Source organism: Nicotiana sylvestris, chromosome 11 (assembly GCF_000393655.2).
Source record: "Nicotiana sylvestris chromosome 11, ASM39365v2, whole genome shotgun sequence".
Classification (NCBI taxonomy): Eukaryota; Viridiplantae; Streptophyta; class Magnoliopsida; order Solanales; family Solanaceae; genus Nicotiana; species Nicotiana sylvestris.
The window spans coordinates 84,568,800-84,593,325 of NC_091067.1; the positions used below are offsets into that span (position 1 = coordinate 84,568,800).

A 24,526-nucleotide genomic window follows, 5' to 3' on the forward strand; every position below is an offset into this window, starting at 1 on the left:
ATGCACTCAACTCTTTGCCAAATGCGGATCCTTTCCGCCAATCTTGTCTTGTCGCCTCATAGTGCCCTTCGAGGGGTTTTCACTAATAAGACTCTCTCATTTATTTCAACTCACGTCGTCTTATGGTGCCTGTGAAGGTTTTCACCGATAAGACTCTCTCGTTTTATTTCTCTCATCTTTCGTCGCCTTATGGTGCTTGTGAAGGTTTTCACCGATAAGACTCTCTCATTTTATTTTATTTTTCAGCTGGGGATTGGAGTGCTGCCGATATGACTCTCTCTGTCGGGGATTCTTTCGGCTATCAATTCATTTCCAGCTTATGATCTTCTTCTCTACTGGGGATCAGAGTGTTATTCCCGACTTCCATTTGCATTGACTTAGCACTTCTCAGATACTGATCGGGAGGTCTTTTTTTTCGACATCAATAAGGGTTTTTGTGTATGGCTAAAAGGAAAAGGGGTATCAAAAGTTCAAAATAATTTTTTAGGGGTAAAACAGTACAACTCTTGGAATCAAACTTTCTTACCAAAATTACAAACGCAAACTTCTGCCCCAATTTTTCTTGCTTGGGGATTTTTGTTATGTTACACTATGTTACATTGTGACCGAGCCGTGAGGCGCCTACGTATCCTTCTTTGAGAAATCAGGTCAAACGTAGTTCCCAATTCCTTTAAATTTTTTTCTTGTGACTTTTCTTTTGTCTTAATTATCATTATTTTTTTCTCTTCTCTTTTTCTTTCATTTTCATTACTGATTCCAAAAGAGGGGTATGAAAGAATAAATAAGGCTCAAAAGGGGAAGCAAAGGTTAAAGTGTTTGGATAGAAGAAAGAATTGCATCTGTCATGTCATTCTCCAATAAATGCTAAGTACAAACAAACAACAATTACAATTACAAGAAATCATACATAATATCTCTTAACTGCGTCAGAATTGATAGTCATGTCGATGCATTTCCCTTCGATATCTGTTAAACATAAAGCGCCATTGGGCTTGCTCTGTTCAGATTGAGATAATCAACACACACCCTGATTTTTCCATCTTTTTGGGCATTGGCACCACATTAGCCAACCAATCAGGATATCGAGCGACCCGAATAACCTTAGCATTCAGCTGTTTGGTTACTTCTTCCTTAATATTCACACACATGTCGGTTTTGAACTTCTTCAATCTTGACGGGAGGAAATGCTGGGTCAATGGGCAATTTGTGAACCACTAGATTGGTGCTTAACCCGGCATGTTGTCGTATGACCATGCAAAACGTCTTTGAATTCCATAAGTGCTTTGATTAGTTCTTCCCTGATGTTTGGTTCAATGTAGGTGCTTATCTTAGCTTCCCTGATATCCTCCGCACCCCTGATGTTTTTTTTTCAAATTGGCTCAACTCTCTATTAATTTCTTCGAAGGCTTCATCCTCATCGTATTCCGAATCATCATCACAATCTTGTACTAAATCAGATTGATTTTTTAGACTAGGTTGAAGATCCGTCGTATATGTCATGTTATTAGAACCAATATAAAGAGAACTGTTCAGAAGAGAAAAAGAAGAAGAAAAATTAAAACAAAATGAAAAAAAACTTTCAATTTATTTAAAGCAAGGTTTCACACTTTGGAGAGCACAAAAAGAAATCTGGATTACAACCCTGGAATAATCCAGACAACAAGAAATAAAATCAGAGCTCACTACCAAGACTCCCTTCGGATAGGAAGAGGAATAGCCATTCAATTGTTGATTTTTGCTTTTAGCCCCACAAACTGTACATTCGCCTTGCTGGACCCTTCCCCCATCACCATAACTGGCTTGTCTCTACACACTGCACCACTGCTTTTCCACTGGTCGGTTATTCTTTCGAACTATTTTCACTGGCACGGATCGTCATTACCGTTTGTGAGGGCTTCTTAAGCTCCCTTCCCTTGTGTACTAGTTCGATCATGTGGGTCTCATAGTGCACCGGTAGCGGATTCTGATTAATGTTTGGTGCTTCTGGAGCCTGAACCTCGATCCTATTTGTTTCAATAAGCTCTTGCACGGCATTCTTCAACTTCCAACATTTCTCAGTATCGTGTCTGGGAGCCCCCGAACAATATTCACAGCTCGCTGACAGGTCAAGATTTCTAGGAAGGGGATTTGGCAATTTGGGCTCAATAGGATTCAACATGCCTAACTGCCTCAATTTATGGAACAGAGTAGTATAGGATTCTCCCAGCGGAGTATATTTCTGCTTCCTCTCATTCTTGAAAGCTTGATTCCCACGGAAACCTGACCCTGGAGGATTTCTATAGGCCCTCGTAGGTGGATATGTGTATTGTGGATGTGGGTATGTGTTTTTTGGAGATGGGTATGTATTTTGTGGGGGAGGTGCATGCCATTGCGGTTGAGCCGGAGGCTGGGTATATGCTTGGGCGTGATGGGCAGAAAAGCGTGGCTCTGATGGTGGGTAGTAGGGTTGTGGAAGGCCATATGACATGTGTGGGTAATTTGAGTGATGGGGTCTGGACTGGTAGTGAGGGGGGGAACCTCCGAATCTGGACCAAGTACCTGCCTTGACTGTTGCGACCTCTTCTCTCTTCTTTTTCCCGAGCGCATCTCCCGTGCCGCTTTGGATAGCCTGAGTTGTGGCCTCGATTGTCAAATAGCTCATTATCTTGTTGGATTTGAGTCCCTCTTCAACCATACTGCCCATTTTTACTACTTCGTTGAAAGATTTACCAACTGACGTCACCAGGTGACCAAAGTAAGTTGGCTCCAAAGTTTGTAATAAGTAGTCCACCATTTCACCTTCTCTCATTGGTGGATCGACCCTTGCTTCTTGTTCTCTCCAACGGAATCTGAATTCCCTGAAGCTCTCTCCAGGCTTTTTCTCAAGTTTCAACAGTGTGAGATGGTCAGGGACGATCTCAAGGTTATACTGGAAGTAACCTGCAAATACTTGTGCTAGATCGTCCCAGGTATACCACCTGCTAGGATCCTGCCTCGTGTACCATTCCAGTGCGGACCCGCTTAAACTTTGACCAAAATAAGCTATCAGCAGCTCATCCTTTCCACCTTCCCCTCTCAGCTTACTACAGAAACCTCGCAGATATGCCATGGGATCACCATGTCCCTCATATATATCGAACTTTGGCATCTTAAAACCTGCCGGCAATTGAACATCGAGGAATGGGCACAGATCTTTGTAGGCCACACTGACTTGGTTGCCTAACCCATGGATATTCCTGAAGGACTGCTCCAGGCTTTTCACTTTATGAAGCACTTCCTCCTGCTCTAGATTCTTAGCCGACATCTCAGTTTCTGCCGAGAGTTGAAGGTGAGGGGTGTAAGTGTATGGCTCGAGTGTTTTAAAGGTTGGTTTATGAGGGTAATACTAGTTATCGTGAGCCTGAAACAATGGCTCGCTGGATGATCTTTGCAGCGTGGCTGGTGGAAGTGCCACGAGAACAAGAACAGTTGGCGGAGGAGGGTTTTGTTTAGGTAGCTGGTGGGGATTATAGGAAGCTTCCCCTTGATAGTATTGGGCAATGGGGAAGCTCGTTGATGGACTAGTGGGAGGGGGTTCCAGAGTCCGAGCTAGTGAAAGGGTAGGAGTAGGGGGAAGTATTGGTGGTGTTTGTCCCTTAGCCCAGGCTAGGTGCATCCCAGCTATCTCTTGTCTCAACCTGTCTACTTCCTCCTTCATCATTTGCATCTCTGTCTTTTCCTCCTCAACACTTTTGTCCGAACCAGACATGCTTTTTGGAATGGGCCATTTAGATCTTGTGTGGTAATGGTAATCTGCCAAAACGTTCTAACGAGCTAATAGTTATCTCTGGAAAACAACAAACTTGTTAGCGTTAGAGTTTAACACATATTGCAATTTCACGTTGGGGGATGCAATGTTCCTAGGTAGTTTAACCATTTCTAACATGTCTTTGTTCTGACTGCATGCGTCATTCCGACTTCTTTTAAGTGCCTCCAAACTTTCCTTTTTAGTGGTGGTCGAATCTTATGTGGATTGCCTACGTATTATGTCCTCGCATGAATCAGATCGGGCGTAGTTCTGCCACATAAAAGGTAAACAACAATAAAATATTTTTGGAATCACTTAAAGACGAACAACAGACTCAAAAGTTAAACGGCCCACATACTCTGATCAAAAGAAATACAAACTCAAGAAAAATAAAATGACAGATTCCTTCCTCTATATGCCGATTTTAACCAAACGGCTGTTTTTGCAAACGTGGCCCCTTCCCAATTTCACATGAATTTTGAGGTCGGGAAGATTATTTTATGACACTTCACAAACTTGTCCGTTCTTTTACGAAAATAGCCTTTTGACAACTGAAAGATACCCTAAGGCTATCTCGGCAAGAACGGTTTAAGACACCGCCGAAGCTGGCTCGGCTTATTTTGACCAAAAAATCTAAACAGTATTCTTGACCACTGACTCTTTGTCTTATTATTTTTAAAATTAAAATAAAAGGCCGGGTTTTGCCAACGCGACCTTTCAGCACCTCGGGGACGAAGATTTTAAGGCTGCTTTAACTAACCGACCAAAATCCTAAAAACATGACCAAAGGTGGCCGTTTATGCAAAGTCAGCCTTCCGGCGTCCTTTTTTGGGAACATTCGGCTATTTCTGACAAAAACAGCATCACCCAACTCTATGACGAAAATTTTTTGATATTTTTTGGCTATTTTTGCAAAAGGGGAGGTTAGACCCGATGAGGGCTGCCTACGTATCTCACATCCTGTGAGAATCAAACCGACGTAGTTCGGGCCGATAAAACAAACTTCTTTTGAAAACAAGACTCTTTTTAATTGGCAAACAAGACTATTTTTCATAACTAAAACCCTTTTTTTTTCATTTTCTCAAAATATTCGGCAGAGTTTCGACACTATTTGGACACTAGTTTTCAGAATAGGCGATTTAAATCTTTTAACCCTCATACCTCTATCTCCCTAGAAGTATTGAAAAATCGGTCAGCATGCAAGTCTGAAGCAAACAAATGCACAAGTAGCAAGTAAAATGCATCAGGATGGTCTTTTTTCATTTTTGGTACACCTGTCCTAGACAGACCCAACCCCTGTGTTGAGCCTCCAAAGTCAAATGCACGTGATGCAAACGAACGTTCCTACTAGGGATCCGGCATGAAGCTGAGTTTTTCTAGGTTTATAACCTGGGTATTTGTTCTAGACTGTGTACCCGAGCGGACAACTCGAGTCGAGGAGGGGGCTACGTACCGGGGACCAGCGGGATCGTCCGGCTTTGCAACTTGTCCGGCCTCTTTCTTAGTTCAAGGTATGACACTAACAGAATAGGGAGTCTCGACCAGCAAGCTCCTCCCTGGGGGTAAGAAGAGAAAGGTTTCAGCACAGTTTATATACAGTTCGGATAATATCAAAGCGGTAAAAGAAGCATTTAGCACATTAGGCCCGAACATGTAAAAATCAGACAATAAACTAAGCCAATTATAACAATCATTCCAAGCTCGAATTCTTGAACCCTAAACCAGAGATTCTGGGTTCGGCCCCCAGCAGAGTCGCTAGAGCTGTCACACCTCCTTTTTCGCCCGCGCCGCCGTGAAGGGACGCGGAAGGGAATTTTTTCCAATTAAAGGACAATCGACACGGGATTTATTTATTTATTTCAGAGTCGCCACTTGGGAGATTTATGGTGTCCCAAGTCATCGGTTTTAATCCTGAATCGAGGAAAAGAATGACTCTGTATTACAGTCCGCAAACCAGAAATCCGGATAAGGAATTCTGTTAACCCGGGAGAAGGTGTTAGGCATTCCCGAGTTCCGTGGTTCTAGCACGGTTGCTCAACTGTCATATTAGGCTTGATTATCTGATTTTATACAATTATGAACCTACGTGCAAATTTTAACTGTTTACCGCTTTGTTATTATTTATTTAAAGAATTGCAACGTCGTGAGAATGCATCTCGAATTGCACCACATAAATGTACCCACAATTTTTGATACGTTCCAACTTCGTTGAGATTTGGATTTGGGTCACATAAATGTGCACCCGAGTTTAGGAAAATAACATTATTAAATACGCGCCTAAAGACTAACGCGTTGTTATTTTGAGAAAAGGCGTAAAGTTCGGTATGCGGCCTGTCTCGAAATCTAGGCATTCGAAATAACTATCCGTTGAGGGCCCCGCAATTTGTGTATTCTTCTTTGTCGAGACTCGTCTTATTAATTATTTTTTAAAGGAATTTGCAACATCATGGACATGCATCTCGAACCACGGCACAATCAATGTACCCGTGATTAGCGACTCATTTCGACTCCGTTGAGATTTGGATTTGGGTCACATAAATGTGCACCCGAGTTTAATAAAGTAAATTGTTAAAGGCACGCCTAAAGCGACTAGCGTATCATTATTTTGGGTAAGGCCGTGAAATTTGCTAAACGACCGATCCCGAAATCTATACAATTATTAACCAATTATTGAGGGCCCCGCAACTTGTGCGTTTTATTGGGCGAGGCTCATCTCATTTATTTTAAAAGGATAATCCTAAAGTGCCTACATTTTTTCTATTAAATTTGTCTCTAAAAATGAAAGAGAAAAGGTCCTAATTTATTTACATGCTTACAAGTTGTTATAGTCGGGTTCCGAACGCAATTTGTTAAATGAGAATGTAAACACAATATGGACAGCTCGTTGGCCAACGTGGGCCCAGGTTCACCGCATGTAGTATTAAACGTGACTTGGGCCGTCTTATTCCAATATTGGGCCTAGTTAATTATTTCTACACATGTTCACAATTTTTGCACTTATAGAGATATAAGATGATAGTATCTAACTAAGCAAGTTACATGCAAATTTTAGAAAGAGCAATTAATTGGAATGAAGTAACTTAAGGGTCTAGTTTTAATCCTAAATTCAAACAATTGATCGTTAGAGCTAGATTGTCATGATATTAAAACAGTCTACTGGCCTGGTTTTATTTAATATGCATTTGAACTTATACTACCTAATAATCAAACTAAAACAACGGGATATTATTGACTACATTACTATAACACTGTCTAGTTATACAGAAATGGCAAAAAGTTTTTACGATATAGTAGTGTATAGAATGTCCTAAGTACAATCAGTAACAAAACTAAATCAAATTAAAACTTCAACTCTTTATTTGTATTCATGCTTCATGTTTCAGCTTATAGTAACCAACGTGTCAGTTATGTACCTGATATTGGAAGCAAAAGAAGAGGAAGATCAACAGAAATGCAGTAGCATATAACAACAGCAACACCCTGCAACCAGTAACAACCAGCAACGAGAAACCAGTGACCGATTTTAAAATCAAGCAAAAAATCCAGCAATAACCAGTGAAGTAGTAGCAAATAACCAACCAAACTCAAGGAACAAACCAAATGAAAATTCAGAAACACCAACAACAATCAACGGGCAGAAATTTTTTAGATTGAAAGACCAGTTAATGTTTAACCCTTAAATTCTGACCCCCTTTTTTTCTTTTTGATTTTTTTTTTCAAAATGAATTTTCCCTTGGTATATCCAGTGTATCTAGAGTGTATATTGGGTGTATACTACTCTCTCTTTAGATTTTCAAAATGTTATTTCTGTTCCGAAAAATCCACAAATCTCTATTAATGTTCAGAGAATCCCCCCTTAAACTCTCTTCAAAAATCCGTCTTCGAATCTGCCCTCCAACTTGTGTCAACCTCCTTATTTATAGCCAAACTTCAAGCACTCAACTTAATTCCCACCATCTTCTACTCATCCCCCTTTTGAATCCCACTACTTAATAATTTGTCCCCCACTATATTAAACAAATATTAATTCCCACTAACAAATATCTTTTCTTTATTTAATTCCCTTATTGTCCACTACCGCATGCTTTGTCCCCCACTATTTTAAACAAATATATTAATTCTCACTACCACTTGTCTTGTCACCCACCATGTATTAAAAAATGTATTAATTTAATATTATTAGTATTTAGTGGACAGAACACTCAAATTAATCATTTTTTAAAACTTAAAATCCCGAAAATGCCCCTGAAACTAATGAAATTACCATTCTATCCCTGAAAATACTGCAATTTACCATTCTACCCCCACCCCTTTCAATCTGTACCAAAAACCATATCAGCTATAACCAATTCACCAAATCAACAATCCAATTACAGCAGCTATAACCAATTCTTAATCAAATTTCATCAACAAATTTAAGCTAGAAACTCAGATTATGTCAAATATCATCAAAACAAAGACTAAGGATTCAGGGAACCAAACCATATGATGAACAATAAAGAAACAACTGAAATCATTTTGACTGAACAACATTTTTAACAACAAACATACTTTCAGATTCAATAACAGTAACAAATTGAACATAACAAACAAGTAGATTCAAATCACTAAACTCAATAATCAATTGAACTTCAAATTAAATCTAACAACATTACAACCAAGATAAAGGATTCAAGTGATTAAACTAATACACTTCTATATTAAAACTAAACAAGAACAAATCAATAAAAACAAACTGAAGAAATAATCAAGAAATGATAAACAACGAACAAGAAAAAATCAAACATATACTGATTTTAGATCCGAGAATATCAAACAAAATACAGACAAAAATGAAACTTAAACCAACTAACCGAAAATGACCGCAATGGAACAGAAACTCGGACAGCAACCTCGATGTATCGGATATCGACTCAACGAAAACCCACCTTCTCTTTTAACCTCGACGAACTCAGAACGACAAACGACGACCTCGACGGATTGAACCTGAAGAACGACGAGACAACAACTGAGTTTCCAGGGGTGGTCGTTTGACGATGAAACTGGACGGAAATGGTGTTTGCGAGGCTGTGCGATGGGCTGAAGAAGGAAGCAGCTGCGTTTGGTGTTCGATGAATGACGAAGCAGCTATGGTTGTTTGGACGTGAGGCTGGAGGCGGTGTGACGACGAACTAGGCGACGAAGCTGGTGGTGGTCGTAGGCAGTGTCGTCGACGGGTGGTTTGGGTGGACGAAGAACTGATGCAGTCGACGGACTGTTTGGTTGCTTGGTGGAGCTCGTTTTTGGACTGGAGGTCGACGGACTGGTGAAGACGAATCAAAAGAAGCAGCAACCATGGGGTCGTCTGGTTGGTTGTGTCGCTGGTGGTTATGAAGGCTGGAGCTAGAGCTTGGGGTCGTTTGGAGAAGATGGAGAGAAGAAGGGGGTGGATGTTTTTAGGGTTTGGGGAAAATGAAGAATGAAAAATGGGAAGAGGGGGGGTAACTCATTTGGGTTATGGGGCGTCTGGGTCGGGTCGACCCGGTGGGGTTATTTGGTTTGGGCCTGGTTGATTTAAATTAAAAGGTGGCTCAATCCGATTTTCTTCTTGTTTTATTGCTTCTTTTTTCTTCTTTTATTTTTTTCTTAAACTAAAACTAAATTCTAAAAATCCTAAATTATCCTATAGAACTAAATTAATTTACAAAAGTGCAAATTAACTCTTAATAACAATTAACACAAAATTAAATAGCAATTACGATAAAATCACACAATTTGGACATTAAATGCTAAAAATGCAACGTACATTATTTTTATGATTTTTTATTCTTTTAAAACAAACTTAATTGCTCCTAATTGTAGAATTAAATCCTAAATGCAAATGCGACATATTTTTGTATTTTTTATTAATTTAACAAATACATGCACGGACAAATACAAATAATTATCCAAAAATTCCACGAAATTCTCAAAATTGCACGCAAAAGGAAAATTGTTTTATTTTGAATTTTTTGGGAGTAATTCTCACATAGGGCAAAAATCACGTGCTTACAGTGTCAATTTTAATATTTTTAGAATTGTGTGTGTTAGCTTAATAAATTAAATAATTAATTATGTTTACAATTGGACTGAATAATTATGTATAGGTTCCAGGCTCATTTTTGAGGCCCGGTAGCACCGAGCTATCCTTAATTATTATTCGTGTCAATTTTAACATTTTTGCAGTTGTGTGTGTTAGCTTAATAAATTAAATAATTAATTATGTTTACAATTGGACTGAATAATTATGTATGGGTTCCAGGCTCGATTTTTGAGGCCCGGTAGCACTCAGTTATCCTTAATTATTATGCGTGTCAATTTTAACATTTTTAGAATTGTGTGTGCTAGCTTAATAAATTAAATAATTAATTATGTTTAAAATTGGACTGAATAATTATGTATGGTTCCAGATTCGATATTTGAGTTAATTTTACAACATATAGGAATTTGTTACTTTTGTAAGTTTATTGTTATAAATTAAATAATTAATTTTGTAAAGTGTAATTGGATAGAGTCTGCAGTTACTACATACTTAAACTACATAGACTCTACGCTAAAAGACTCTACATTTTACTACGCTAAAAGTCTCTATATTTTACAACACTAGCAGGCTCTATATTTTACTACACTAAAAGGCTCTATATTTTACTACGCTAAAAGGCTATTTATTTTACTACGCTAAAAGGTCACTATTACATATAAAAACAACTAACATAAAATACAAATATGAACAACAAACAAAATAAATAATATTAATTTTTTAACAATACAAATAATTTATCAAATTTTAACAATTTTTTGTACCAAAGCTAATAAATTAATCCGGGTATAAATAAGATACAAATTTAAATACAAACATAACACAAATAAACATGGAAACACATTAAACAATACAAATATGCATGTACTATACGAGTTTCGACATAAACAAAATTGAAATACCTCGATTTAAGTTTTTTGAATTTGATTGAAATCGAATTTTTACACCCAAAAGAAGGAATCCAAAGCTTGTCTTGAATGTGGGACCTACACTCCTTGCTCTCTAGGTGACGGGTGGGGCCCAATTTTTTTTTGAAGTTTGACGCGGGGGGGGGGGGGGGGGAACCAGCAGAATCGAATTTAACGGTTTTCTTCGGTTCAATGGTCCAAGGAAGAAGAAGGAATATATTTTATTGAAGTTGTTCGCAGTATTATACTGCGTTTTAAGTAAAACGCAGTATAATACTGCGAACAACTTTAATAAAATATAGATGGGCCCAGCATCTTAGTAAAACGCAGTATAGTACTGCGAATTACAAAAATATAATTTTTTTAAGTAAAACGCAGTACTATACTGCGAATTACTTTAAAATTTCCGTTAAAGTAATTCGCAGTATAATACTGCGTTTTACTCATTTATGTAACTTTTTTTTTAAAGTAGTATAAAAGTGTTTTTTGTCCAAAAAATGATTAAAAAAGTTTCGGACTCTTTTTAAGAGATGTGCACAATAGGGGCAAAATTTTATTTTGTGTCTCGTACCACTCACCCTAGCTGTACCACGCAACCTTTTTGTATGATTCAACCTTTTTATCTCAAAGTTTTGTGGACCCAGAAGCGTAAGATTTGAAATCCACAAATTTATAAGATAAAAAGAAATCTCATACAACTAGTGTTAGTTGTATGAGATACAAAATAAAACTTCCTACAGAAAAGGATATAGGCTGCTTAAAAGTAGAGGCGGTGCGGCAACACGATGTTTTAGAGGGTTAATTTAGCTAACTCAACTGTGTTTCAATTTAACTAAAGATACTTAACTATTTTTTATCACTTAAAGTAACTAAACTTTTACATTATCACTTAAAAATCATTTTGGCTCAAACTTCTACCGTAAATATGACATGACATAAAGTTTAATAAGAAAAATTTGAAATTTAGATCCATTTTTCCCTTAATGTGATTTGACCCATAACCCAAATGGGATTCAACACGGGAAAAAACATACGCCCCTAATAAAGTTAGGTCTTGTGACTTTTTTGTGGGGTTTTTATCGTACAAATATAATATTTCTTTTGTCTAAACAATTGCAATAGATTGTCTGTAATTGCATATTCATTGTGAAATTGACTTTTATTAGCCTTATTATTATTCTTGACTTCTTGTATGCTTATGATATATTAATATGTTATGCAAGATAAATATAATACTATTTTAATTTTACTAGAAAATTATAAATATGTTATTTGAGTTGGATACATTAGTATTTTAACTTCAGTAAATTATAAAACGACTTGGATGGGGCATACAAACAAGATAAGATTTTTTTTTAGTATAGAATAATATAAATAGGCATTATGTAACAGAAAAGACAAGAATTTTGTAGTATAGGATAATCATTTTAAACTAATGTGAAATTTAATATAATTTTTTTATTGAAAGCATTTGGGTTATGAGTCATATCACGTTAATGAAGAAATTGATTTAAAGTGGGTATGGTCCATTTAAGCTTATGTGGTATTTCTTTTTGGATTTTTCTCATTAAATTTTATGTTATGTCCTATTCATGGTAAGGGTTTGAGCCAAAATGACTTTTAAGTGACAATGTAAAAGTTTAGTTATTTTTAAGTGACAAAAATAGTTGAGTGACTTTAGTGAAATTGAAATATAGTTGAGTGACCATCAGTGAAATTAACCTATTTCAGGGTTTCCCGAAACGACGGCATCTGCATCACTTGACTATTTTTCTTTTATTCTAGGCTGAAACTTAATACATATGCAACCCTTAAACTTTTCCACTTTTTTGCTTAGACAGTTATACTAAAGCTTGTTCCAATGAAACACCTCAACTATATATAAAGTGTGTCAATTAAACACATATTCTATATTTTTAAACAAAGTTTAGTGCGCGAGTGTCACTAGTTGTGACATACCAAATGTTAACAATAAGAAAAGGCCATGTCAAAAATAAAAATAAATGTCAAAATATGAAGGGATTAAAAATCAAAAACTTTATACCCAATAAGAAAAAGCCATGAAAAAAATAAAAATAAAATTCAAAATATGAAGAGATTAAAAATCAAAAACTTTCACCAGAAAAAAGAAAAACACCGGCGAAAAATGAAACTCAACGGGCCTGAATAATGTTTTTTTGATTACCAAATCTGTAAAATTGGTTAATGATGTTGTCTTTATTACCAAACTGCAAACGAAACTCTAACAGCCTGGAAAAAAAAGGAACGCCACCACCTTGAATGCCACTTGTTGTTCATCTGGCAAAGGCGTTGGAGATATCAAAGATACAATTTGCAAAATTGATCCTCTCTTGTGAATACTTTGTGAAAGAGAAACGTCATGTATGTGCTCTTTTCTTCTCTTTGAAATGGGTTAAGCACTATTTCAGCTGGTGAAGGCTTTGGAGATATCAAGATGAAATCTTGGTAAATTATAAGAATTCTAATAGCCAGAATCTGAGGAGGGGCAGTTTTAAAGTTTTCAGGTTTCTGTGGTGGTGTCCAGATCTATGGTGGGGAAAGAGGTAGTGATGCCTGGGTCTGAGAAGAAGAAGAAGAAGAAGGTGTTGCGACGGTGGTGGTCATGGTGATGCCGGAATCGGTAAAAGGTCGTAGCAAATTTGTGACCGGATAATTAATTTTCCAGCAGAATCTTCGTATTTCGCAGCAACACACGCTTTATTTAAGTGAGATAAACGTTACATGCCAACTCAACCAATTGTGTCTCATAGGTATACTTGGGTTTGAGTTCAAGTGTTTAATTGGAACAAGCTCTAGTATAAGTGTCTAACTGAAAAAAGTAGATAAGTTTAAAGGGCCGCATATGTATTCAACCTTTATTCTATAATAATCTATCTCTTTATCGTTATTACTAGATATGATAGCATGGGCCCAACCACAGCCTAGTCAATATATTTTTATTTTTTATTTTCATTTTCAATTTGTTCTTGGCATTCTTTTTTACACCTATATGCAATACATTTCATAAATAAAAGAATTCTTAAAAAAATAATGGAAGGGAATAAAACAATACAGTTCACAAATGTACTCCACAATGATCAATCTAATCCATCCTATTTGCAAAATATTTTTCTTATCCTCTTAGGAGATAAATTCAGAAAGATTACATGATGCTCATGGGCAATTTTGCATATACTAAATTTATTTATGAAACTGGTAGGTGACTTCACATATTTTTGTTCATACTAATTAAAAATAAAGGAGTACGAAAACAGAGTTTAAAAAAAAGTCCAACAATGCATTACAGAGTTAAATGTAATGAATTCTTGTAGAGGCTTCAAACTATGATAAGCTGCACCAAATTTCCGCTCTTGTAAAGCCAGGCTAGAAAAAAAATAAAATATTTTACGTGCTTTACCACATATGCAAAACAAAATGGAATACAAATGATACTTGAACAACAAACAAAAGTGTAAGAAGATCACCAATTTCAACTCCCAAAATGAATTAGAAACTTATGCCAGACATCCCTATTACTCTTTATCATATCCAGAGCAGAACATATTTTAGGTACTGTATCAACACAAGTAGTAACAATCAATTATATACAAAGTATGTACCTTCAATGTTTTCAAGTCTTCCTAACATCCTCTACAATGAAGTTGCATACTTCCTCCGTTCCAGTTTATGTAAACCTATTTCCTTTTTGAGCCGTTACAAAAAGAATAATCCCTTTCTAACTTGGAAATAATTTAGCTTAAACTTTCAATTCTACCATTACTAAAAAACTTTTATAACCACACAAACACTTAGGACCCCTTTTTGACTTGTTTAGGACCACAAATTTCAATAGTCTTTATTTTTTCTTAAACTCCGTACCTAATCAATTAGGTTCATATAAATTAAAACGGAGAGAGTATAATTTATGACCATTTCTGGCCCACTGTCTTATATCTGGTGTATGATATAAGCTTCTATATTGGACAATGCATAGCAAAAGTTCCAAAAGTTCTCGTAAGCTAGCCTCTTATGGCCTATTCTCTAATTCAATGCACGCATGGAATTTCTCAAATATCACAACCCTTTATTCACATGTAATTTTTTTAAATCATTGTAAATCTGATAATAATGTGTAACATATCATAGTTTATTTCTTGCCTAGACAATGGTACTACTACTACTATATAATAATTTAATGATTATAGTTAAGCAATTCACAATTCAAAAGCTGAACTTAGATTTCTACTACATGCAGAAGACTTGCAATAATTACTTCATCTTCATTATTACTTTATGCATACATTAGGAAAAAGTCGTACAAGCAGGAATTGATGTACCTTAGAAGTTTCTTCCCAGTATTAGTTGAAGTGCCTACACGAAGGTAAAAGAACAGTTTCATATCTTAAATTTAGGTACTCAAATATTATAGTCAATTAACAAAAGTTGCTGTAATAGATGGATTTAACACTAATAATCAATTAATAATCATTCATAAATTATTACATACGATACTACAAATTTTAGGCTAACCAATTAATTAGTAGGCATCCATATCCAAGTTCTTCCGAAAGAAACAACATAAAAATTTATGAAGAAATCAAAGTAGCTATTGCATTCACAATTCTGAAATTCAAATATTACTATTGCAAATTTTGGGGTAACCAAGCTCTTATTTCATTAACGGAAAAATTACATTCACCAATGAAGGCATAAATATAGTATTGGGCTTTTCAAATCAAGAATCAAATGAATAAAAGAAAAAATTCATGTCTAACTAAATAGGCAGAGCAACCTAACAAATTAGATTTTTTCTAAAAAGTGTTTGAACTTTGAACTCGTCATGAATAATGTCATAAATACACATAGCAGAGCGCAAAGATTCTCCATAATTTGATCATACTACGAAAATATCCTAAACCAGTAGCGTTGAATTAGAGGGAATTACCTGAAATGATAGATATTGGTCTACATGTTAGTATTTGAGACACCTCCTCTCTATGTTCCTCTTCGCATCTATGTCTGTAAGCACAATAGAGGAATGAAATATTATAGATTATAAAAACCCACATATTGCAAAAATCTAATATCGGCTTAACTTATGCAGGAACTCAAAGGAAAAAGCGCCAATTATCTATATTGAACTTTCAATACCATCTGAAGACTCAGTTTTAAGAGAGTCCATAACAAACCCTATAAAAAGTTATTTACAAGGATATGAGTCAATTCGAACTCAATGTAGTTCTCTTAAAATAATTCTTATACTATAACTTCGATCCAAAGAGAAATATGACTATCTAAGGAGTACAAATAATAACTTGACATATTTCACTTTCTATGTTTCTCTTTCCCTCTAGATCTGTGGTGAGATTCTTCTTTGATTAAGCTTGTGAGTGTGACACCAACTCACAAAGGGTTAAATTGAATGGAGAAACCAAAAAAGTGTCGTGATAACAAAATAGCTCAATAGAAAAATACTTACAATGCATAGGAGCAAGAAATTGCAGTTTTGACCAAAAAAATAAAAGAGGCAAACTTACATCAACTTCTATTAGACCAAGAAGAAACTTGTCCAATACATTATTACATCACCTAAAAAATATTTTATGCTAAACTATAAAATATACTCTCTTTTTTTGGGCTTTAACCAGTAATACTCCATAAGCCAGAAAAAACAGAAAACCTCTATATTCATGGATTGTTGCATAAGAACAAACCTTAAGAACCACAATAGTAATCAACCTTTTCAGGTCCTCAAGCAGGTATGTCAATCAGCTGCTTGATCTTGGCTTATCTGTATCCAATTGGACTACTATAAGCAGGAACGAAAAAGACAAAAAATCTGATACAACAAATCCAAAGTTGTAATCCGTTTTATTCTTAAACTTAGTAGTACATGAAAAAAGAAAGAAAATAAAAAATTAAAAAAATTAAAAAAATAAATAAAGAAGATGAATGAATAGAAACCTTCTAATTCCTTGCTGATCGACTAAAATATAAGTTTCGCAATGCTCGCCCTGTATGATAACTTTGCCATTTCGATAAAAGAACAGAAAAGGAAGAAAGATCATAAAAGGAAAGTGTCACGACCCTATATCCGGACCCGGTCATGATGGCGCCTATCGTAAAATAAGGTCAGCCAACATAAACTCCTAATCCTTTTAAACAGTTATAATAATCCAATTTAAGTCATTAATAAGTGATAAATTCCAAAATAAAGTGAAATAGGACAAATGCGGAAATAAACACAGCCCGACATCGGGTTGTCACCAGTATGAGCATCTAAACATTTGTTTAAGAGTATGAAAGAGACTACACAGTCTATTACATAACTAGTACAAAGGAAAGTAAGATAAGAGGGAGAATCACTGGGCTGCGAACGCTGAGCAGCTACCTAGTAAACTCTGAACAGCCTGCTGGAAACGATCAGCCCTCGCTAGTGGGAATTGAAGCTCCTGAATCTGCACACAGTGTGCAGGGAGTAATGTGAGTATGCCAACTCAGTGAGTAATAATAGTAAAGGCAGCTGAGCGATAAGAAAACACGTAAAAACACAGCAAAATGCTACAACGAGGCAGTATAAAATCAATATAATGCAATAAGACAGTGAAAGCTTAATAAAATACCTTAGTTCAGCAAAAACCTCTTTAAAACATCTTTTAATAGTTCGAACGAGTAAATGAAAACATGGAGAAAAGATAGATACATAAATTAGCCCCTCGGGCACAATATCAACAGAATCAGCCCCTCGGGCAATAACATGGAACAACATCAGCCCCTCGGGCTATATCATATATCACACTGGGTACCCGTACTCACTGAGGGTATACAGACTCCGGAAGGGGCCCCTTACGGCCCAAGCGCAATAACAAGCCATCTCGTGGCATAATCAAACAGGATCTCGGCTTCATATTAAGCCACATTGTGGCGTACAACTCAGGCCCTCGGCCTCATAATCATGAATCAGAATAGTACTGTTGTGGCACACATCCCGATCCCATAGTATCCTCACAACACAAGCCTTTGGCCCTACTCAGTCAGAAATCTCTAAAAGCCACTCGGGCACAGTAAAATATGATGTTCATCCCAAAATATCATTTAAGATGTCAAAACAGAGTAAACATGGCTAAGTTATGAAAACAGTAGAATATAGCACGACTGTGTACAAATATAATGTCAAGATAGTGAGGAATAGTAGTAAAAATCTCCTAAGGGTCCAAAGCAGTTGGAACGAGGCCCAAATATGGCATTTAGCCCAAAATATGATGATAGCAAATAGTTTTCAACCAAATATGCTATTTAACAGTCATACGAGACGGACTAAGTCACAATCCCCAATGGTGCACGACCCCACGCTCGTCATCTAGCGTGTGCGTCACCTCAAAATAGCACAACGATGTGAAATTCAGGGTTTCATACCCTTAGGACAACATTTACAACCATTACTCACCTCTATCCGGTCCAAACTCTAGCCCGCGATACCCTTACCTCTCGAATCGGCCTCCGGATGCTCCAAATCTAACCAAAATCAGTATATAACCAACAAAATATGCTAAGGGAACAAAGCCCACTCGAAAGTAATCGAATTATAACACAGATCCTAAAATCTACCAAACCCGATCTCCGGGCCCACATCTCGGAATCTGTCAAAATTTACATCAATGGAATCCTTATCACTCCACGAGTTCATTCATATCAAAAGTACCAAAATCCAACCATGAATGACCCCTCAAACCCTTATTCAAAGGTCTCCAATCTGAAGCCCTAGTTTCTTCAATGTTTACCCACAAATTTCCATAAATTTCAAGCCTAATCAATGAAATAACACCATAGGAACGAGTTTTATGATCAAAAGTCTTACCTCAATGAAGTTCCCTCTGATTCCCTCTTCAAAATCCCAAAACAAGCTCTAAAATCGATTTAAAATGGTGAAGAAAGGCTGAAAATTGCGAAGGATCAAATATATACCTTCTGACCCAGGGATTCCGCACCTGCGGTCCTTTTTCTGCTTCTGCGGTCTAACCCACCGCACCTGCGGTTTTCACTTAAAGGTCCATTTTCGCATCTGCGAATAAATGCCCGCACATGCGCTATCACAGGTGTGCTCATGTGGCTGCTTCTGCGGTTCCAGCTGACTTACCTCTTGGTCGCATTTGCGGCTCCATCTCCGCTTCTGCGAGTCCGCACCTGCGGTCCCCTAGCCGCAGGTGCGGTTATGACAGTAATAGAAAAACTTCAGCTGCCAAACCCAACTCAAAATCTTCCGTCAACCATCCGAAATCACCCCGAGGCCCCCGGGACCTCAACCAAAAGCACAATCAAATCATATACCACTATCCAAACTTATACCAATCTTCAACACACCTCAAACAACATAGAATCAACCAAATCACATCGGATTCAAGCCTAAGTTTTCAAAAATCTTCCGAATTTCGTTTTTAATCAAAAAGTCTATCAAACCACGTCTGAATGACCTGAAATTTTGCACACACATTCCAAATGACACAACAGACCTACTGCAACTCCTGGAATTCCATTCCGATCCATATATCAAAATCTCACCTATCAACCGAAAAACGCCAAAATTTCACTTTCGCCAATTCAAGCCTAAATCTACTACGGACCTCCAAAACACGTTCCGATCACACTCTTAAGTCCCAAATCATCTCCCGAAGCTATCTAAACAATCGGAATTCACATACGAGCCCTTTTTCACACAAGTCAATATTCGGTTGACTTTTCCAACTTAAGCTTACTCAAAAGAGACTAAGTGTCTCAAACCTTACCAAAACCATTCCGGATTCGAACCGACTAACCTTATACCACATAACACAGATAAACAAAGCATAAAGAAGCAAAATGGGGAAAACGGAGCGGTAACTCATGAAACGACTGGTAGGGTCGTTATATCCCCCTCCTAAACAAATGTTTGTCCTCGAACGGGTCAAGAAACATGCCTGAAGCCTCAAACAGGTGAGGATATCTGCTCTGCATCTCCCACTCGGTCTCCCAGGTAGCCTCCTCCACGGGCCGACCTCTTCATTGCACTTTCATTGAAGCTATATCCTTTGACCTTAACTTTCGAACCTGATGCTCCAAAATAGCCACTGGCTCCACATCATAAGTCAAATCACCATCTAACTGAACCGTGCTGAAATCCAAAACATGAGACGGATCGCCAATATACTTCCGGAGCATAGAAACATGAAATACCGGATGCACACTCGATAAGCTGGGTGGCAAAGCAAGCTCATAAGCCACCTCCCCAATCCTTCGAAGCACCTCAAAAGGCCCAATGAACCGAGGACTCAATTTACCCTTCTTCCCAAATCTCATAACACCCTTCATGGGTGAAACCTTCAACAGAACCTTCTTACTAACCATGTAGGACACATCTCGAACCTTCCTGTCAGCATAACTCTTTTGTCTTGACTGCTCTGAACGAAGCCTCTCCTGAATCACCTTCACCTTGTCTAAGGCATCTTGCACTAAGTCTGTACCCAATAGCCTAGCCTTACCTGGCTCAAACCAACCAACTGGAGATCTATACTACCTCTCATACAAAGCCTCATATGGATCCATCTGAATACTCGACTGGTAACTGTTGTTATAAGCAAACTCTGCGAGTGGTAGAAACTGATCCCATGACCCTCCAAAATCAATGATACAAGCGCACAACATGTCCTCCAATATCTAAATAGTGCGCTCGGACTGCCCGTCCGTCTGAAGGTGAAAAGTTGTGCTTAACTCAACCTGAGTACCCAACTCTCACTGCATAGACCTCCAAAACTGCAAAGTAAACTAAGTGCCCCTATTTGAAATGATGGAAACTGGGACACCATGCAAATGACCAATCTCCCGGATATAGATCTCTGCCAACCGCTTTGAAGAATAAGTAGTACACACAGGAATGAAGTGCACGGACTTGGTCAACCGATCCACAATCACCCTAATAGCATCGAACTTCTTCAAAGTCCATGAGAGCCCAACTATAAAGTCCATGGTGATCTGCTCCCACTTCAACTCTGGAATATTCATCCGCTGAAGCAAGCCACCCGGTCTCTGATGCTCATACTTCACCTGCTGACAATTGAGACACCGAGATACAAATCCCACAATGTCCTTCTTCATTCTCATCCACCAGTAATGCTGTCTCAGATCCTGATACATCTTCGCGACATTCGGATGAATTTAATACCGCGAGCTATGGGTCTCCTCCAGAATCAACTCCCGAAGCCCATCTACATTGGGCACACATATCCGACCTTGCATACTCAATACCCCATCATCACCAATAGTCACATCTCTGGTATCATCGTACTGAACGCTGTCCTTAAGGACAAGCAAATAAGGATCATCATACTGGCGCTCTCTGATGCGATCAAATAAGGAAGACCAAGAAATCACACAAGCCAATACCCCACTAGGGTATGAAATATCCAACCTCACGAACCGATTGGCCAAGGCCTGAACATCAACTGCAAGAGTCTCTCCCCAACTGGAATATATGCCAAACTCCCCATACTCACCGTCTTCTGGCTCAAAGCATCGGCAACCACATTGGCCTTCCCCAGATGGTACAAAATAGTAATATCATAATCATTTAGCAACTCCAACCATCTCCGCTGCCTCAAATTGATATCCTTATTCTTGAATATGTGTTGGAGGCTACGATGATCCATAAATACCTCACAAGACATACCATAAAAATAATGTGGCCAAATCTTCAACGCGTGAACAATGGCAGCCAACTCCAAATCATGAACAGGGTAGTTCTTCTCATGGGGCTTCAACTGACGAGAAGCATAAGCAATAAATCTACCCTCCTGCATCAACACACACCCAATACCAACTCTCGAAGCGTCAAAATACACGGTATATGAACCTGAAGCTGATGTCAAAACTAACACTAAAGCTGTGGTCAAGGTAGTCTTGAGCTTCTGAAAGCTCTCCTCACACTCGTCCGACCACATGAATGGAGCACCATTTTGAGTCAACTTCGTCAAGGGCGATGCGATGGATGAAAATCCCTGAACAAACCGGCGGTAATAACCAGCCAAACCAAGAAAGCTACAGATCTCTGTGGCTGAGGACGGTCTAGGCCAACTTTGAACTGCCTCTATCTTCTTTGGATCAACCTGGATACCCTCACTTGACACCACGTGCCCCAAGAATGCCACTGAACTGAGCCAAAACTCACACTTGGAGAACTTTGCATAAAGCTTCTTCTCCTTCAATCTCTGCAACACAACTCTCAAATGCTCCGTGTGATCCTCCTAACTACGTGAGTATACCAGAATATCATTAATGAAAACTATGACAAACGAATCGAGATACGGCCAAAACACACTATTCATCAAATGCATGAATGTTGTTGGGGCATTGGTCAGCCCAAAAGACATTACCGAGAACTCATAATGACCATATAGGGTCCTGAAAGCCGTCTTAAGAATATCCGAGTCCCTGATCTTCAACTGGTGATAACCTGAACGGAGATCAATCTTAGAGAACACTCTCGCTCCTTGAAGCTAGTCAAACAAATCATTGATACGAGGCAAAAGATATTTGTTCTTGATGTTACTTTGTTCAACTACCTGTAATCAATGCATATCCTCATCGTGCCATCCTTCTTCTTCACAAATAGAATATGCGCACCCCAAGACGACACATTAGGCCGAATAAACCCCTTATCAAGGAGTTCCTGAAGCTGCTCCTTTAACTCTTTCAACTCCGCTGGTGCCATATGATACGGTGGAGTAGAAATGGGCTGAGTGCCCGGAACCAGGTCAATACCAAAATCAATATCCCTATCTGGTGGCATGCCCGACAGGTGTGCAAGAAACACATCGGGAAAATCCCTCACAACTGGAACAGAATCAATACTAGGAGTCTCTGCACCGACATCCCTCACAAAGGCTAAGTAGGAAAGACAACCCTTCCCAACCATACGCTGGGCCTTCAAGAATGAATTCACCCTACTGGGAACATAATTGGTCGAACCTCGCCACTCAATTCGTGGCACATCCGGCATAGCCAAGGTCACTGTCTTAGTATGACAGTCCAAAATAGCATGACACAGAGATAGCCAATCTATGCCCAATATAACATCGAAGTCTACCATACATAACAACAAAAGATCCACTCGGGTCTCCAGACCCCCAATAGTCACCACACATGGCTGGTACACACGGTCTATAACAACAGTATCGCCTACCAGAGTAGATACATGAACAAATGAAATAAGAGACTCACGGGGTGTATCCAAATAACGAGCAAAGTATGATGACACATAATAATAAATGGAACCGGGATCAAATAATACAGAGGTATCTCTGTGACAGACTGAGACAATACCTGTGATCACAGCATCTAAAGCAATTGCATCGGGTCTAGCTGGGAGTGCATAGAAATGGGCCTGACCGCCACCTGATCGACCTCCCCCTCTAGGGCGACCCCTAGCTGACTGACCTCCACCCCTAGCTAGCTGGGTGGGTGGTGGTAAAGTAACTGGAGCTGAAGCCGATGGCTGACTACTTTGCTGAGATGAACCCCCAAGATAATGAGGACACCGCCTCCACATATGACCCAACTCTCCACACTCATAACAACTCACCGGTGCTGGAGACGGGGACTGAAGGGAACACCTAGTACCGGAATGACTAGAAGATGCACCTGGCATAGAAGAGACCTTAACTAATAGAGCACGAGACGAACTTTGGGCTGGAAGGGCACTGAGTGATGACTGGCCCTGATGAGAACTGTGAGAACCATGACCCGATGATGCCCCACGATAGCCTGGGCAATCGATTGAGCATGTTTGAATGGACAACCTCTGCCGTGCTGAAACTGACCTCTCGAAGGAGCACCATCATAACTACCAGATCCCCGAGGCCTTTTGGCCTCTCTCTCTCTCATCTCGTTCATGGCGACGAACTGACTTAATCTCGCGAGCAATGTCAACAAGCTCCTCAAAAGTAGCACCATACACCCTCTCCCTGGTCATGAGAATCCGAAGCTAATACGTGAGACCATCAACAAACCTCTTAATCCTCTCTCTCCGTAGGAACCAACCAAACAGCATGACGAACTAACTCCGAGAACCTCATCTCATACTGCATCACAGTCATCTCTCCCTGACGCAACCACTCGAACTGCCTGCGCAGCTCCTCTCTACGAGACTGTGGCACATACTTGTCCCAAAAAAAACGGAGAACTGCTTCCAGGTAAGGGGTGTTGTAATAACAGGCCTACTCCTCTCATAAGCCTCCCACCAAGTGAAGGCAGCTCTAGAAAACTGAAAAGTAGTGAAAACGACCCCGCTGGTCTCCAGAATACCCGCTGTACAAAGAATCCTCTGACACTTGTCCAAGAAACCCTGGGCATCCTCGCCCTCTGTACCACTGAAAGTCGGAGGCTGAAGTCTACCAAACCTCTCCAACCTGCACTGCTCATCCTCTGGCATAGCAGGAGATACATAGTCCTAAGCAGCTACAACCGGCTGGGCTGGATGTTCCCCCGGTGTCTAAAGTCCCTACACGAACTGCTCAGGTATGCGAGCGGCAGGAGTCTGAGTGCCTCCCCCAGCCTGAGAAGTAACTGCGGCTATAGTAACTGAGACCGCATGAGCTAGGTCAGTGCATACTGATAGAATCTGAGCCAAGGCCTCCTGAAGACCTGGAATCACAATGGGCACAACTGGTGCCCAAGCTGGTGCTGCTGGAGCGTCCACAACTAGGACCTGATCCTCAACTGTGGCGGCTGGTGGATCTGCAGGTGCTGACCTAGCTAATGTGCGGG

General features: G+C 38.9%; 1 long non-coding RNA gene across 1 annotated transcript; it reads right to left on the minus strand.

Annotated features, from left to right (window-relative positions):
• Positions 1-13,932: 13,932 nt before the first annotated feature.
• LOC104216707 (uncharacterized) lies at positions 13,933-16,524 on the minus strand. The gene is made up of 4 exons (XR_708571.1): positions 16,447-16,524; positions 15,678-15,751; positions 15,070-15,103; positions 13,933-14,116 (listed from the first exon to the last, which is right to left on the minus strand). It is a non-coding gene; the product is annotated as an uncharacterized lncRNA (long non-coding RNA).
• Positions 16,525-24,526: the final 8,002 nt, after the last annotated feature.